This window comes from Manis javanica, chromosome 6 (genome assembly GCF_040802235.1).
Source record: "Manis javanica isolate MJ-LG chromosome 6, MJ_LKY, whole genome shotgun sequence".
Taxonomy (NCBI): domain Eukaryota; kingdom Metazoa; phylum Chordata; class Mammalia; order Pholidota; family Manidae; genus Manis; species Manis javanica.
In genome coordinates, this window is record NC_133161.1 from 135,364,591 (window position 1) to 135,382,928 (window position 18,338).

General features: G+C 40.5%; 1 protein-coding gene across 8 annotated transcripts in view; it reads left to right on the top strand.

Annotated features, from left to right (window-relative positions):
* Positions 1–347: 347 nt before the first annotated feature.
* Positions 348–18,338, top strand: part of ZBTB44 (zinc finger and BTB domain containing 44) — a 67,331-nt gene continuing 49,340 nt past the window's right edge. Inside the window, exons 1-4 of one of the 8 annotated variants that reach the window (XM_037000820.2) lie at positions 351–850; positions 1,118–1,283; positions 1,615–1,674; positions 4,076–4,123. The gene's annotated coding sequence lies outside the window, so the exon portion shown is untranslated. Of the gene's footprint in view, positions 851–1,117; positions 1,284–1,614; positions 1,675–4,075; positions 4,124–18,338 lie in introns of all 8 variants that reach the window. The other 7 variants (XM_037000819.2, XM_037000821.2, XM_037000825.2 and 4 more) reach the window with 7 other exon arrangements.

An 18,338-nucleotide genomic window follows, 5' to 3' on the forward strand; every position in this document is an offset into this window, starting at 1 on the left:
TGTAAGCGGGAGGACGGCTCGCGGAAGGACAAACTGGGCAGTACTTGTGCCGCCTAAGAATGTAAACTGCACGTGTGCACATACGCAAAGATGCACAGACGGTGTGCAAAGGCACCTGCGTGCTAGGAGACTGGGTCCCACCGCTCCAGCCCAGGCGACCGGTAGCGGTCTCTTCTACGCTTGCGCAATAACCGCGCCCCGCCCCACTCTCGCGTCCTGCCCCCGAGCCCGCTCCGCTCCGCCCACTTCCCTCCCCTTCCCCAGCCCGGCCGCCCGCGCAGAGCATTGTGGGACACAAACAAAGTGCCCCCAAACAGGCTGGAGTGAGTCGAGCGGCAACGGCCGCGGCGCCGGCCCGCACGCGCGCGGCGGCGGCTCCCTCCCAACCTCCCCTCCCCTCCCCTCACTCCCCTTCCCCTTCCCCACCCCGCCCCGCGGAGAAAACGCGAGCCGTCGCCGCGCTCCCCAAACCGCCGCCTGCCCTCGGCCAACCGCCCCCAACGGCCGCCCGCGCGCGGCTCCCCGGGCCCCCTCGCTCCTCCCCTCAGGCCCCCGCGAGCGCCGCGGGTGCTCCCCTCCCGCCGCTTCGCTCGCTCCCCTCGCAGGCAAGCTGCTGGCTGTTCCGCCATGCCCCAGCCACAGGCTGTCCACGGGCCTAGGCGCGGCGGCCCGAGATAGGGTCCCGTCGGCCTCCCGGGGGAGGAGAGAGGCAGCGAGCCGCGCGCTCCGCCCCCTCCCCCCGGGCTGTCGCCGCCGCCGCCGCCGCCGCCGCCGCCACCTCGCCGCCTCAGCCCGGCGGGGGGAGGAGGAGGAGCACCAGGACTCCGGGCCCCGGCACCGCCGCCCGCAGGTAATGGGGAGGGAGGGCGAGCCGGCCGCCCGGCCTGAGCGGGGGCTTGGCCAGCCGCTCCTCGCCGCCCGCGACGGGCTGCGCCCGCGGAGGGGCTGACACCACGCGTCCCCCATCTGGGCGCTGGACGGAAAGGAAAGCCAGGTCTTGTCACCCCCATCCGCTCCTGGGGACACTCCAGAGTGTCCCCTCAATGGCATTTAATCTTCCAGGGAGGAGATTGGTCTTGGGCCCTGCGGTTCTGGAGAAATTACCTCTGTCTTACAGGGTGCACCCCGTCTTTTGCACGCCCATTTGCCCAGCACCCTAACCCAGAGAAGGAAGGCAGAGGTGTTACCTCCCCTCACCTGGCTGAGCCTCGGAGCCTGAGACCTGACTCTTCCCCCTCCTCTACCTTGCTGCTGTTTTCTTTGGTACTGGAAAGAGAAGGATGGTACTTATTTTTAAAAAAACAAGAAACACAAACACCTCTTTTTCTTTGCTACCTGATGATCACTGTATATAGTCATTTTCTGATGGCCTAACTAGAAAAAGGGGTTGTGAGTGAAAAAGGACAAGTACGTTGTAACTGAGGAAAGCAAATTGCATCCTTTCGAGTTCTATGAATCTTAACCAGTATTTAGAATAAAGCCCAATAATTGTGTATTTTATTGGACTTACCTATAGAAATGAAGATAAACCTTAAATTTTTTTAAACGTAAAGCAGATTATCTGTTGAGAAGAAAAAAACATCTAACTTCCACTGTTCTTACTGTTTTATTCAGGTATAGACTAAAACCAAAAACAAAGTAAACAGTTTGATAGATGGCAAATCGTTTGCATAGGTAAGGATTTTTGTGATTTCCTTTTGCCTCGGGTTTCAGTTGGAATTTGGATTTTAAAAATATTATATAAATCCTCATTTCCCTCATTACTTCACGTTGACTTCCGATGGATTAGTAATATTTAATTTAACCTAATGTAGTTTCCTTATCCTGGAATGTGAAAATAATGAAAGGAATGTTTTTTCCTACAGTGTTGTATTTAAGGGTAATATTTAATTATAAAGACCAAATTTACTTATTTTGTGCAACACTGCTAGGAATTTTACATATGTGATCTTAACTCAGAACACCTAATGACTAAATATTATTACTTGAATTTTATAGATGAAACAGAAACTCAGTAATACTAAGTAACTTGCCTTAAGCCACACCACTTGCAATAGAGGTGAGATTTGTACCCAGGAGTATCAAGTTCAGCCTAGGTGTATTTTCTGTTGTACCTCTGAGTACGGGTGCACTTTTTTAAAAACTTTATTCTGAATTTTTCACTCTTAATGTAAGTTGAGAAAAAAACCAATTTAAATAATACTCAGCCACCCCAATTCAGTGCAGCATTTATTGTTACCCCCCACTCTTCTCCCTGTCTGTATAACCAACCACTTGAAACTAAGTTGCAAATACGGTGACACTTAAATGTTTCAGAGTGCATTTCCTTAAAAAAAAAAAAAATTTCTCCAGCTCACCCCAGTACCAACGCCCAAGTTAAGGATTAATATGCAAATTTGCTTCCTATTCCAAAGTGGGAAATTCCCACCCTTCCCCAGCTGTATTCTACCAGGATTCATGTACTGCATTTGGTGATTATAGCTTAGTCCCTTTTAAAAGAAGAATAAGACCCATCTCTTTTTCTGACACCTAACTGTCCAAACCAGTGGTCTTATAAAATGCTTCCACATTTTGGACTTGTCTGTTTTCTCGTAGTGTCATCTGAATTTCCTGTTAGTAGAAGTTAGGTCTAAAGAAAAGTTTGATTAGCTTACAGTAAAACTTTCTTAGGTAAGACTATTTAAGAGTTGATGCTCTGTACTTCATATTGCATCCTATAGAAGATACATAATGTCAGATTGTCACACTATTAACGATGCTAAATGTGACTGCTTGAAGTGGTGCCTATCAAATTTATTATAAAGGTGTGGTTTGCCTCTTTATGATACGTATGTAATCTTGGGGTAATACTTTGACACCAAGCAATATCCCGTTTTTGACTACCTTAACTGATTTTAGGACCCATTGATAATTCTTGCTGAAAGCAGTTATTTTATTGGAGATTTTCTGTGAGGAAGACTCTTAACTAGGGATGAGCTAAAAGTTCCTCAGAGTAATGTATGAGTAAATGCATAATTTCTTCCCTTTATCAATATCCAGAGTAAAGAGCTGGGGAAATAGTCACCCAATAGTGGCAAATGAGATATTTTCTGTGGGGAAGCTACTATGGGCTTATGGGTCTTAATTTATTCACTTTTTTAATAACCATTACAGTTTTTATTTTTGATTGTCAAAGTGTCCCAAATTTAGACAGTAGGAACCCTTTTGAGCTGGCTCCTGTATCTTTTTTAACATTTCTGCTCACCATTAGACTTGGAGGGCTTTCTGGCACTGGGTAGTCCTGGCTTGCCTTCTTAACTTTCTTTGCTCCACATGTTGAATGGTCTATTTATCTAAGGAATCTTGTTTCTTTTTGGTGAGAAATGGTAATATAGAAACCAAGATCAGGATGTCTAACATATTCATTGCTGCTGGAGTGTCGTTGCTTCTAGGCCCTTTCAGAGGAGAAAGCTAAAAAAATGTGTTCTAGCTTATTTGTTTAATCATAAGTCAGAGTGATATATCCAATGCAAATTTAACATCAAAGGCTTTTCCTTAACTTCATTGATAATGTATTTGACTGTTTTGTCTTAAATGAAAATCTTGGTGCCTTATAACATACGTGCTTTATCCTACTATGTACAGAGAAAATGCCTTCAACATAACCAAACCAGTATTATTACTATTGTCAGTAAGCTTCTGAGTAAAGTTTGAGATTTCTCTGCATGTATTTTTGTCCTTAGAGTATATTATGTGAAGGATATATACTGTGTTCAGAAGTCACTGGAAATACTTCTTTCTGTTGAGTTATACTACCAAGTTGTATGATTCATTGGTTTCATTTTTTATTTTAGGGTTTTTAAATTTTTATTTTTGAATATGCAAAACATATACATGGTACAAAAGTCAATAATATTTTGAAAGTATGCTTAAAAAAGCTTCACCCAGATTAGTTTTTAAGATGAGATATTATTAACTTTTGCCATACCTTTTAATATCTAATATATTCTCATATATCCTAACTGCAGAAATATAAGCAGTGGACAAAGTATGTTATTTGAAGTGATGTAGGAGTAATTTTAATTTTTGCAATTAGATTCTGATTCCTCTGGCAAAAAGAAGATGCTAAAACTAATCTTGAAAGGTAAGCAAAGAAGTACTGTTGATCCTTGAACAACACAGATTTGAACTGTGCACATCCACTTATACATGGGTTTTTTCTTTCAAAGAAAATTCTCTGGAGATTTGTAAAAATTTGTAAATAAAATTTGTAAAAACCTTTTCTATTTTCTTTATTGTAAGAATATAGTATATAATATATAGAACATGCAAAATATATGTTCATTTACTGTTTTTGTTATTGGCCAGGCTTCCAGTCAACATTATACTATCAGTAGTTAAGCTTTTGGGGAGTCAAAAGTTATATGTAGATTTTTGACTTGGGGGGAGTTGGCATCCCTAAACTCTGCATTCAGGTGTCAACTGTGGATGTCAAGCTTGCTTTTGCAAGCTTTACTTGCAAATCATGTCTTTAAAGAGGCATGTGACTGGTAGAGGATTTAGGAATCCATCTATTTTTGTGCCATATAACAAAACTGACATATATGCTATCTACAGATATAAAGGCATTGGGACATGTCGGTGAAGACAGCACATTCTGTTTGGACTGAACAAAATTTAATAGAATTATGAGTTCATATGAGGGTTGAAAGGGAGCAATGACTGTACAAAGTAGGAAGAGCACAATTAGACAGCCTTTCAACTGCCTGTCACTCAGGTGCTGAAAAGCAAAATATGTGTCAAGAGTGTTTTCCTCTGTGTGCACCACCACTGCTTTTTGTAACAGCAAGTATCTATTTCCACTGGAGAATGGACTGGGAAAATGGAGGATGCATGTGCTTTGGCCCTCAGTCTGTGTTTAGTCTTAGTAAAATAGACATCCTAAGATTATAGAAGATGTAAAGTGATGAAAAATGCCACAAACAGTAACGTAGGTATGTATAAGGACATAGTGGCCAAAGCCTATTGTGGTAGACTGGACTAATACGATAATGATGATGATGAAATTGCTAATATTTGTTGAGCCCTATAAAGAAGCCAGCACTGTGCTGAACAGTTTACACATCATCTCTTTAAAATTTTACATTAACACTTTGATATTGCTACTAGTATCTTATTTTGCAAGTAAGGAAGCTAGTATCCAGGCTTCAAACTTCAGTCTGTCTTCAGGGTTAGCACTTAACTACTTTGTTACACCTCACAACTAAATATGAAACGTACTTTCACTCACCATGAATTAAAGAAATTACATGAATGATATTTATCCTATAGCAACACTGAAGATTGTATGCCAAGAGCTCCATGTGCTTATCATGTCTGTTACATACATCCTTAGTATACCAAACCTTGCTTCAGAAACTACGTTTAGATACCATTTTAATAGGCTTGTAAATAGTAGAGCAACACAAATGAAGATGGATTGATGGATAGATAAATGATAAAACAAGTGTCGTAGAATATTAATGGTAGAATCTAGGTATGGCTGTTCAGGCATGTACCTGTAATAATTCTTTAAATTTTGATGTATCTGAAAATTTTCAAATAGAATGTTGGAGGGAGTGATAAAAAGTGTGTTTTTATTATAAACATAATTGACTATAAAAACCAATAACATGCTATATTCTCTGTGTCTACAGTGGTCTTCTTAAACTTGTAGTAAGTCTTCCTAGCCTTGTAAAAGATAAAACACGCTTGTCACTTATTAATGGTTAAGCATCAAAGACTTGTAAAGGGGTTCTTCATTAGGGGGCTCCTCATTTATTAGGCTCCTTCCAACTATACTTTTTTAATATCTTTATAAATATTACATATGTCATATGTACATAAATATTTTCCCCCCTGTGGTTTCTTGATATTTGTAGACTACTGTTTCATTCACAACTGAAACAGTTCTCCACATACTTCAGAATGATAGCTTGAAATTCATTTTCTTTTAGCTAAAAGCCACATTAGTTTTCTTTGTTCTTTAAATTAGAAATTCTTCACCCCATTTTAGGCAATGAGCTGGGAAAAGATATATTGGATTTATATGACACTCTTCCTGGAGGGCACACTGAGTATTACATTAATTTCTTCACCAACATTATTATTATTGCCAAAGATGACCTTACCCCGTACTTTTTTTACATAACTGATCCTGGAGCAAATCACTGATTTGTATCATCATTGATAGATAACTCTCTTTTAAGAGTGAAAATTGGTGATGAGCTGTCTTCTTGGTAAGCAACATCTTCCTTGTTTCCACATTGAATGTTCTGTTTTTCTAATTTTCTTGTATAGCTTTAAAAAAGTTTAAAAGTAACGAATGCTTGATACTCAATCAATTTTCAGTTTTAGTATTCTATATTGCTATTCTTCTAAGGTATTAAGTGGTACATAATTCTTTATGTTGATGTAATTTGATACTCATTTGGTTTAGATAGTTTTTGATGCATATCAGCATAACAACAAACATCTTGGGGTAGCATATAACCAAGACTGCATCGCTGTACAGAATCAAGCTTTGTGGAAATTAACTACCCTCTGGCTTCTGAAACAACTTCAAATACCCTCTTAATTCAGATCTTACCTGCTATGTATATGATCCTTGCCACTATTATTAAGCAAGCATATTCAGTATTACCCTCTATAACTTTATTTGTGCTCTTTAATAAAATTGCAAAATCATTTTATCCAAAGAAGGAAAATAAGAGTTTTCAGGGATTCAGATATAGTTGCTTTGTTTCCATTTCACTTACTTCTTTTACTGGGGTGGGGGGGGGGGGGCGGGTGTTCGTTCCACTTTCACTTTTTACATTTTTGACTACCTGGGTTTTACTCTTCTTCCTTTCTGCTTTGGATCTTCCACACTGCTCATTTAGATTTGATGGCTTTCCATTCCTGTATGAACACAATTTCTTTTATCTTTGCTGACTTTTACCACATAAACCATATAAACTGTACAGATCATACTTCTATGAGAATTATTTGTATTTACAGAAATCACTGCTTTTCTGTGTTTTTTGGCCCTTCCGGTATTGTTTCTTCCTCATTTCTACTTCCTTCAACTAGGTTTACTTAGCTTTACTTTGAGAGGCAGTACGCTAAAGTGTTGAGAGCACAAACTGAGCATATCACCTTTGTTCAAACCTTAACTAATGCTTACTAGTGCTGTAGCCTTGGGCTAGTTCCTTAACTTCTCTAGTTCTTTACTTACTGGTAAAATGAAAATACCAAGGAATTCCTCTCTCAAAAGGTTATATGAAAATTAAAGTGTTTAATATGTAAAAAATACTTAAAGCAATGCCTTGCATATATTAAGTACTATTAACTAGTGATTATTGTTATTTTTTTTTTTTTTTTTTTTTTTTTTGAGAGGGCATCTCTCATATTTATTGATCAAATGGTTGTTAACAACAATAAAATTCAGTATAGGGGGGTCAATGCTCAATGTACAATCATTAATCCATCTCAAGCCTAATTCTCGTCAGTCTCCAATCTTCTGAAGCATAACGAACAAGTTCTTACATGGTGAACGAATTCTTACAGAGTGAATAAATTCTTACATGGTGAACAGTACAAGGGCAGTCATCACAGAAACTTTCGGTTTTGATCATGCAATATGACCTATAAACCATCAGGTCAAATATGAATATTCATTTGATTTTTGTACTTGATTTATATGTTGATCCCACATTTCTCCTATTATTATTATTATTTTTATTTTTAATAAAATGCTGAAGTGGTAGGTAGATGCAAGATAAAGGTAGAAAACATAGTTTAGTGCTGTAAGAAGGCAAATGTAGATGATCAGATGATCAGGTGTGTGCCTATGGACTAAGTATTAATCCAGGCTAGACAAGGGCAGCAAGACATCCACGGATGCAGAAGATTTCTCTCAAAGCAGGGGGGGTGAGGTTCTGAGCCTCACCTCTGTTGATCCCCAAATTCTCACCTGATGGCCCCCCTGCGACTGTGCCTGTCTTAGGTTGTTCCTCCCTTGAGGAATCTTACCCGTCTCTGGCTAACCAGTCATCTTCCGGGGCCATACAGGGAAATGTAAAGTTGGTAAGTGAGAGAGAAGCCATATTGTTTGCAAAGGTTAGCTTTTTACTTCTTTGCAGATTTATGCCCTGTGGCTTCTATGCCCAGCACTTGTCTCGAGGTATCTTTACCACCTGGAGGAATTATGATACTCGGTAAATTCGATATGAGGCACGAATTCTATTTAAAGTTTGTAATTAGGAAGGAAGAAGAAAAGCTATAGATGTAGCATATGAAGGAAACTTGGGAGGATTGATTATTTCTTTGACATATCTTCTTGTATAGTACCTTAAGTATGTATAGGTTTTAAACTACTAACTAATTTGCACACACATATTGACATAATAGGAATACGGTGACATAAACAAAGCAAATCTATAATTACCAGCCATCTCCAGTGAAGCCAAGAAAACCATTTAGGCACCCTAGGCATTTGTGAAAATTTATCTATGATATGATGGATATTTTCCAACTGTACTTGAACCATCAGACAAATTAAAGCAGCCCATTTCTGGGATCTGTTCACATCCCATATGTTCTTTTAACCATAGATAGTCTATAGTCATGAGATTTTGGGGTGCTACAACTTGCACCCCTCCCAACTCCTGGTTGAGTTCCAACAGTACAGATACAGTCAAATTCGTTGTCTCACTGTATGCACATGCCAGCCTAGACATCTCCCTCCTCCTTCTTATGGCAAGTCCAGGAGATGGTGGGCTGGATGCAGCCACAACCGCAGCATCGTCCGGATCCCTGTGGAGGCTTTTTGATGATCATCCCCCGGCACGAGTCCTCCAGAGAGTGCTGATGCCGGAAGCTCCTCCTCATATCGTATCTTAGTTCATTTTCTGGGTATCCAAGCTAGGCCTTGATCTTCTGCGTAGAAACAAACAGACCCTTTGCCCACACTTTGACATGCCCTCTATACCACTGTGCAGAACTCATTGGAGGTCAGCACACAGTAACTGCTTTTTTTTTTTTTTTTTAATTAAGAGAAAGGAATATTATCAGAAAAGAGTACCTCCATAGCTGATCATCTGACACCCTTTAAGTGATCAACATTAAGGATATTTAAAGCATGCGTTGATCTTTGATTTACCAATAGTTTTATCCTGTTAAGGAGTAATCCCCCTTTTCTTTCTTTCTTTCTTTTTTTTTTTTTTAATTTTTAATCTACACTTACCTGAAGAATACTATGTTTACTATGCTCTCCCCTATATCAGGTCCCCCCTAACAACCACATTACGGTTACTGTCCATCAGCTTAGCAAAATGTTGTAGAGTCACTACTTGTCCTCTCTGTGTTGTGCAGCCCACCCTCCCCTTTCTCCCTCCCCCCCATGCATGCTAATCTTAATACCCCCCTTCTTCTTCCCCCCCCTTATCCCTCCCTGCCCACCCATCCTCCCCAGTTCCTTTCCCTTCGGTACCTGTTAGTCCATTTTTGGGTTCTGTAATTCTGCTGCTGTTTTGTTCCTTCAGTTTTTCCTTTGTTCCTATACTCCTCAGATGAGTGAAATCATTTGGTATTTCTCTTTCTCCGCTTGGCTTATTTCACTGAGCATAATACTCTCCAGCTCCATCCATGTTGCTGCAAATGGTTGGATTTTTCCACTTCTTATGGCTGAGTAGTATTCCATTGTGTATATGTACCACATCTTCTTTATCCATTCATCTACAGATGGACATTTAGGTTGCTTCCAATTCTTGGCTATTGTAAATAGTGCTGCGATAAACATAGGAGTGCATCTGTCTTTCTCAAACTTGATTGCTGCGTTCTTAGGGTAAATTCCTAGGAGTGGAATTCCTGGGTCAAATGGTAGGTCTGTTTTGAGCATTTTGATGCACCTCCATACTGCTTTCCACAATGGTTGAACTAATTTACATTCCCACCAGCAGTGTAGGAGGGTTCCCCTTTCTCCACAGCCTCGCCAACATTTGTTGTTGTTTGTCTTTTGGATGGCAGCTATCCTTACTGGTGTGAGGTGATACCTCATTGTAGTTTTAATTTGCATTTCTCTGATAATTAGCGATGTGGAGCATCTTTTCATGTGTCTCTTGGCCATCTGTATTTCTTTTTTGGAGAACTGTCTGTTCAGTTCCTCTGCCCATTTTTTAATTGGGTTATTTGTTTTTTGTTTGTTGAGGCGTGTGAGCTCTTTATATATTCTGGACATCAAGCCTTTATCAGATCTGTCATTTTCAAATATATTCTCCCATACTGTAGGGTTCCTTTTTGTTCTATTGATGGTGTCTTTCGCTGTACAGAAGCTTTTCAGCTTAATGTAGTCCCACTTGCTCATTTTTGCTGTTGTTTTCCTTGCCCGGGGAGATATGTTCAAGAAGAGATCACTCATGTTTATGTCTAAGAGGTTTTTGCCTATGTTTTTTTCCAAGAGTTTAATGGTTTCGTGACTTACATTCAGGTCTTTGATCCATTTTGAGTTTACCTTTGTATATGGGGTTAGACAATGGTCCAGTTTCATTCTCCTACATGTAGCTGTCCAGTTTTGCCAGCACCATCTGTTGAAGAGACTGTCATTTTGCCATTGTATGTCCACGGCTCCTTTATCAAATATTAATTGACCATATATGTTTGGGTTAATTTCTGGGGTCTCTAATCTGTTCCACTGGTCTGTGGCTCTGTTCTTGTGCCAGTACCAAATTGTCTTGATTACTATGGCTTTGTAGTAGAGCTTGAAGTTGGGGAGTGAGATCCCCCCTACTTTATTCTTCTTTTTCAGGATTGCTTTGGCTATTCGGGGTCTTTGGTGTTTCCATATGAATTTTTGAATTATTTGTTCCAATTCATTGAAGAATGTTGCTGGTAATTTGAGAGGGATTGCATCAAATTTGTATATTGCTTTCGGCAGGATGGCCATTTTGACGATATTAATTCTTCCTAGCCATGAGCATGGGATGAGTTTCCATTTATTAGTGTCCCCTTTAATTTCTCTTAAGAGTGACTTGTAGTTTTCAGAGTATAAGTCTTTCACTTCCTTGGTTAGGTTTATTCCTAGGTATTTTATTCTTTTTGATGCAATGGTGAATGGAATTGTTTTCCTGATTTCTCTTTCTATTGATTCGTTGTTAGTGTATAGGAAAGCTACAGATTTCTGTGTGTTGATTTTGTATCCTGCAACTTTGCTGTATTCCGATATCAGTTCTAGTAGTTTTGGAGTGGAGTCTTTAGGGTTTTTTATGTACAGTATCATATCATCTGCAAATAGTGACAGTTTAACTTCTTCTTTACCAATCTGGATTCCTTGTATTTCTTTGTTTTGTCTGATTGCCGTGGCTAGGACCTCCAGTACTATGTTAAATAACAGTGGGGAGAGTGGGCATCCCTGTCTGGTTCCCGATCTCAGTGGAAATGCTTTCAGCTTCTCGCTGTTCAGTATAATGCTGGCTGTGGGTTTATCATATATGGCCTTTATTATGTTGAGGTACTTGCCCTCTATTCCCATTTTGCTGAGAGTTTTTATCATGAATGGATGTTGAATTTTGTCAAATGCTTTTTCAGCATCTATGGAGATGATCATGTGGTTTTTGTCTTTCTTTTTGTTGATGTGGTGGATGATGTTGATGGATTTTCGAATGTTGTACCATCCTTGCATCCCTGGGATGAACCCCACTTGGTCATGGTGTATGATCCTTTTGATATACTGTTGAATTCTGTTTGCTAATATTTTATTGAGTATTTTTGCATCTACGTTCATCAGGGATATTGGTCTGTAATTTTCTTTTTTGGTGGGGTCTTTGCCTGGTTTTGGTATTAGGGTGATGTTGGCTTCATAGAATGAGTTTGGGAGTATTCCCTCTTCTTCTATTTTGTGGAACACTTTAAGGAGAATGGGTATTATGTCTTCTCTGTGTGTCTGATAAAATTCCGAGGTAAATCCGTCCGGCCCCGGGGTTTTGTTCTTGGGTAGTTTTTTGATTACTGTTTCAATTTCTTTGCTTGTAATTGGTTTGTTTAACTTTTGTGTTTCTTCCTTGGTCAGTCTTGGGAGGTTGTATTTTTCTAGGAAGTTGTCCATTTCTTCTAGGTTTTCCAGCTTGTTGGCATATAGGTTTTCATAGTAGTCTTTAATAATTCTTTGTATTTCTGTGGAGTCTGTCGTGATTTTTCCATTCTCATTTCTGATTATGTTGATTTGTGTTGACTCTCTTTTTCTCTTAATAAGTTGAACTAGAGGCTTATCTATTTTGTTTATTTTCTCAAAGAACCAGCTCTTGGTTTCGTTGATTTTTGCTATTGTTTTATTCTTCTCAATTTTGTTTATTTCTTCTCTGATCTTTATTATGTCCCTCCTTCTGCTGACTTTAGGCCTCATTTGTTCTTCTTTTTCCAGTTTTAATAATTGTGATGTTAGACTATTCATTTGGGATTGTTCTTCCTTCTTCAAGTGTGCCTGGATTGCTATATACTTTCCTCTTAAGACTGCTTTCGCTGCATCCCACAGAAGTTGGGGCTTAGTGTTGTTGTTGTCATTTGTTTCTATATATTCCTTGATCTCTATTTTGATTTGTTCATTGATCCATTGATTATTTAGTAGCATGTTGTTAAGCCTCCATGTGTTTGTGAGCCTTTTTGTTTTCTTTGTAGAATTTATTTCTACTTTCATACCTTTGTGGTCTGAAAAATTGGTTGGTAGAATTTCAATATTGTGGAATTTACTGAGGCTCTTTTTGTGAGCTAGTATGTGGTCTATTCTGGAGAATGTTCCATGTGCACTTGAGAAGAATGTATATCCTGTTGCTTTTGGATGTAAAGTTCTATAGATGTCTATTAGGTCCATCTGTTCTAGTGTGTTGTTCAGTGCCTGTGTGTCTTTACTTATTTTCTGCCCGGTGGATCTATCCTTTGGGGTGAGTGGTGTGTTGAAGTCTCCTACAATGAATGCATTGCAGTCTATTTCCCTCTTTAGTTCTGTTAGTATTTGCTTCACATATGCTGGTGCTCCTGTATTGGGTGCATATATATTTAGAATGGTTATATCCTCTTGTTGGACTAAGCCCTTTATCATTATGTAGTGGCCTTCTTTATCTCTTGTTACTTTCTTTGTTTTGAAGTCTATTTTGTCTGATATTAGTACTGCAACCCCTGCTTTCTTCTCACTGTTGTTTGCCTGAAATATGTTTTTCCATCCCTTGACTTTTAGTCTATGCTTATCTTTGGGTTTAAGGTGAGTTTCTTGTAAGCAGCATATAGATGGGTCTTGCTTTTTTATCCATTCTATTACTCTATGTCTTTTGATTGGTGCATTAAGTCCATTTACATTTAGGGTGACTATTGAAAGATATGTACTTATTGCCATTGCAGGCTTTAGATTCGTGGTTACCAAAGGTTCAAGGTTAGCTTCTTTAGTATCTTACTGCCTAACTTAGCTCGCTTATTGAGCTGTTATATACACTGTCTGGAGAGTCTTTTCTTCTCTCCCTTCTTATTCCTCCTCCTCCCTTCTTCATATGTTGTGTGTTTTGTTCTGTGCTCTTTTTAGGGGTGCTCCCATCTAGAGCAGTCCCTGTAGGATGCCCTGTAGAGGTGGTTTGTGGGAAGCAAATTCCCTCAGCTTTTGCTTGTCTGGGAATTGTTTGATCCCACCATCATATTTAAATGATAGTCGTGCTGGATACAGTATCCTTGGTTCAAGGCCCTTCTGTTTCATTGCATTAAGTATATCATGCCATTCTCTTCTGGCCTGTAGGGTTTCTGTTGAGAAGTCTGATGTTAGCCTGATTGGTTTTCCTTTATAGGTGACCTTTTTCTCTCTAGCTGCCTTTAAAACTCTTTCCTTGTCCTTGATCCTTGCCATTTTAATTATTATGTGTCTTGGTGTTGTCCTCCTTGGATCCTTTCTGTTGGGGGTTCTGTATAATTCCATGGTCTGTTCGATTATTTCCTCCCCCAGTTTGGGGAAGTTTTCAGCAATTATTTCTTCAAAGACACTTTCTATCCCTTTTCCTCTTTCTTCCTCTTCTGGTATCCCTATAATACGAATGTTTTTCCTTTTGTATTGGTCACATATTTCTCTTAGTGTTGTTTCATTCCTGGAGATCCTTTTATCTCTCTCTATGTCAGCTTCTATACGTTCCTGTTCTCTGGCTTCTATTCCTTCAATGGCCTCTTGCATCTTATCCATTCTGCTTATAAATCCTTCCAGGGATTGTTTCACTTCTGTGATCTCTTTCCTGACATCTGTGATCTCCTTCCGGACTTCATCCCACTGCTCTTGCATTTTTCTCTGCATCTCATCCCACTGCTCTTGCATTTTTCTCTGCATCTCATCCCATTGCTCTTGCATTTTTTTCTGCATCTCTGTCAGCATGTTCATGATTTTTATTTTGAATTCTTTTTCAGGAGGACTAGTTAGGTCTGTCTCCTTCTCAGGTGTTGTCTCTGTGATCTTTGTCTGCCTGTAGTTTTGCCTTTTCATGGTGATAGAGATAGTCTGCAGAGCTGGTACAAGTGACCGCTGGAAGAGCTTCCCTTCTTGTTGGTTTGTAGCCTTTTCCTGGGAGAATAGCGACCTCTAGTGGCTTGTGCTGGGCAGCTGTGCGCAGACAGGGCTTCTGCTTCCTGCCCAGTTGCTTTGGGGTTTATCTCCACTGTTGCTGTGGGCTTGGCCTGGCTGGGGCTGTTCCTCCAAAATGGTGGAGCCCCGTTAGAGGGGGAGCAGCCAGGAGACTATTTATCTCCGTAAGGGGCCTCTGTGCTCCCTGCTGCCCAGGGGGTTAGAGTGCCCAGAGATCCCCAGATTCCCTGCTTCTGGTCTAAGTGACCTGTCCTGCCCCTTTAAGATTTCCAAAAAGCACTCTCCAAACCAAAACAACAACAGCAACAATGAGAGAGGGAACAGAAAGGAAAAAGAAAAGAAAAAACACACGATTTTTTTTTTTTTCCTCAGGTGCCGGTCCCAGGCACCCGCGCACTGGTCCTGCTGCCCTGTCTCCCTAGCACCAGGGTCCCTGTCCTTTCAAGGCTTCCAAAAAGCACCCACCCACCGGTCCCGCAGGGAAGGAACGCTCAATATTCTTGGTCCTCAGGCACTGGTCCCACGCACCCGCTCACCAGTCCCGCCGCCCTGCCTCCCTAGCACCGGGGTCCCTGTCCCTTCAAGGCTTCCAAAAAGCACTTGGCAAAAAGAGAGAAAAAAAAGGGGAAAAACGTGCGATTTCTTCTGTCCTCAGGTGCTGGTCTCAGGCACCCACCCACCGGTCCCACAGGGAAAAATGCGGGATATTCTTTGTCCTCAGGTGCCGGTCCCAGGCACCCGCTCACCAGTCCCGCCGCCCTGCCTCCCTAGCACCGGGGTCCCTGTCCCTTTTAGGCTTCCAAAAAGCACTCGCAGAAAAGAGAAAAAAAAAAGGGGAAAAACGCGCGATTTCCTCTGTCCTCAAGTGCCGGTCTCAGGCACCCGCCCACCGGTCCCGCAGGGAAAAACGGGGGATATTCTTTGTCCTCAGGCGCCGGTCCCAGCCACCCGCTCACCAGTCCCGCCACCGTGCCTCCCTAGCACTGGGGTCCCCGTCCCTTCAAGGCTTCCAAAAAGCGCTTGCCAAAAAGAGAAAAAAAAAAAAGGGGGAAAAACGCGCGACCTCCTCCGTCCTCAGGCACTGGTCTCAGGCACCCGCCCCCAGGTCTCGCAGGGAGAAACGCGGGATATTCTTTGTCCTCCGGCGCCGTTCCCAGGCACCTCCTCACCGGTCCCGCCACCCTGCCTCCCCAGCAACGGGGGCCCGTCCCTCTAAGGCTTCCAAAAAGCGCTCGCCAAAAAAAAAAACTGCTCCGGTTTCTCTCCACCCGCCGGGAGCCGGGGGGAGGGGCGCTCGGGTCCCGCCGGGCTGGGGCTTGTATCTTACCCCCTTCACAAGGCGCTGGGTTCTTGCAGGTGTGGATGTGGTCTGGATGTTGTCCTGTGTCCTGTGGTCTCTATTTTAGGAAGATTTTTCTTTGTTATATTTTCATAGCTCTATGTGTTTTTGGGAGGAGATTTCCACTGCTCTACTCACGCCGCCATCTTGGCTCCCCCCTCCTGATTATTGTTATTTTTTAAAGAACTGATTCAAAGCCATTGATTTTTTTTTTGCATTTATTGAGATCTACTTCAGAAGCCATAGATTATTTTTTGCGTTTATTGAGGTATACTTCAAAAGCCATAGATGATTGACACTACAAATTTGTGGTCTCCAATTTCAATTGGGTCTTCAGTGCCTTATAGGTATCCTTCTGTTTTTTTCCTCCACACACATTTCTCATTTTCCTCAAATTTTAGGTTTGTTTTTTCTTTATCTCCTCTATTCAGTCTACCTCTACCTATAACTTCAGAGAAATAAAAGCCTAAACTATCAGGCAAGAACTCCCACTACCTCTCAGTACCCACCTACATACTTAACTGTAACCGTACCCTTCTTTTCCTCTTTTTCCTAGCACTGGGTCTCCTGTTTAAGGCTAATTCTTTTACTCATCCACTGACTCCACTTTCTTCTACCTGTCCAGGGACCTTATGCTACCTGTTATCACTGTTCCCTGTATCTTTAACATTTTTTCTTCTCTGAGTCTTTTCCAACAATCAAAACATTCTCTGGGTATTTTACCAAAATAAAAACAATTTATCTAGGAGTAAAACACATTCTCTAGTTTCTTCCATTCTATAAAAGTATCCTCCCTTGAGCCCTTATTACCCTTTGGCTAACCCCACTGCTCTATCTTTAGAACCAAACTTCTTCACATTGGACTGTCTATACTCAAAGTTTTTACTTCCTCATTTCTATATATTCTTTATCTTTGCCAATTGCAGTCTAGCATCTGACTCTACTACCTCTCTCCCTTAGGTGCTTTTCTAAAGTCATCAGTGACTCCTTGTGACTAAATTAAATGGACTTTGGTCTGTGTCTTATTTGACCTAACAGCAGCATTTGACACTGTCAACCACTCCTTACAACACTCTACACACTGAGCTTCTGGATCTTTCTACCATCTTCATCATTCTGTATATATCCTTCCCAGGTTTTCTTTCTGCTGCCCACTGCCCCCTGCCTTGCTTTCCATCCTGCTTTTTACTGGATCACTGTAGCCAAAGGTTTATCAATTTTACACATCTCTTCAGAGAACCAGGTTTTGGCTTAAATTTTTTTCTGTAGTTTGTCTGGTTCCTATTTCATTTATGTCTGGACTTTATTTCCTTCTATTTCTTTTGGGTTTGTCTTGCTGTCTTTCTACCTTCTTAAGCTACAAGCCTTAGGCCATTGATTTTTGTTTTCATTGTAGTAAAATACACATAAAAAATTTACTACCCTAACCATTCTTTTTTTTTATATTGTTCCTGTGCTTTATTTTTTATTTTTTTGGTCATCATTAATCTACAATTATATGAAGAACATTATGTTTACTAGGGCCTAACCATTTTTAAGTGTATAGTTCAGTGGCATGAAGTGGTTCACGTTTTTATGCAACTATCCATCTCCAGAATTTTCTATTTTGCAAACTGCAACTCTGTATCCTTTAAACAATAACTTCCTATTTCTCATGTGCAGGCACACACACACACACACACAGACGCACGCATACACACAGCCATTGGCAACCACCCTTCTACTTTCTGTTTCTATGAATTTGACCATTCTAGGGACTTCATATAATTGGAATCAGACAATGGCTTATTTCATGTAAGATAATGTCCTCAAGATTCATCCATATTGTATCATGTGTCAGAATTTCCTTCCTTTTTAAGGCTAAATAATATCCTTGTATGTATACACCACATTTTGTTTATCCATTTATCTGTCAGTGGACATTTGGCTATTATGAATGATGTTCCTATGAACATTTATATACAAATACATGTTCATGTACCTGATTTCACTTCTTTTTGGGTATATATTTGAATTGTTGGATCATATGGTAATTCTATGAAGTTTTTTAGGAACCCACATACTGTAGTCCACAATGGCTACACTTATATTCCCACCAACAGTGTGCAAGGGTTCCATTTCTCCACATCTTTACTAACACTTGTCTGTCTTCAGGGTTTTGGGGGGTTCTGTTTTTTGTGTTTATAGTATCCTTTGCAAAAGGTGTGAGATGATAGGATGTGTGGTGATAAATCACTGATATTTTGGCTTTTGTTTGTAACATATATATATAGCTATAAATTTTACTGTAAGCATTGCTTTAGCTACATCCCTCAAATGTTAATGTTTTTTCAGTATTAGTTAAAAATATTTTTCGACTTCCCTTGTTGATTCCTTTGTCAACCTATGGAATAAAAAGTG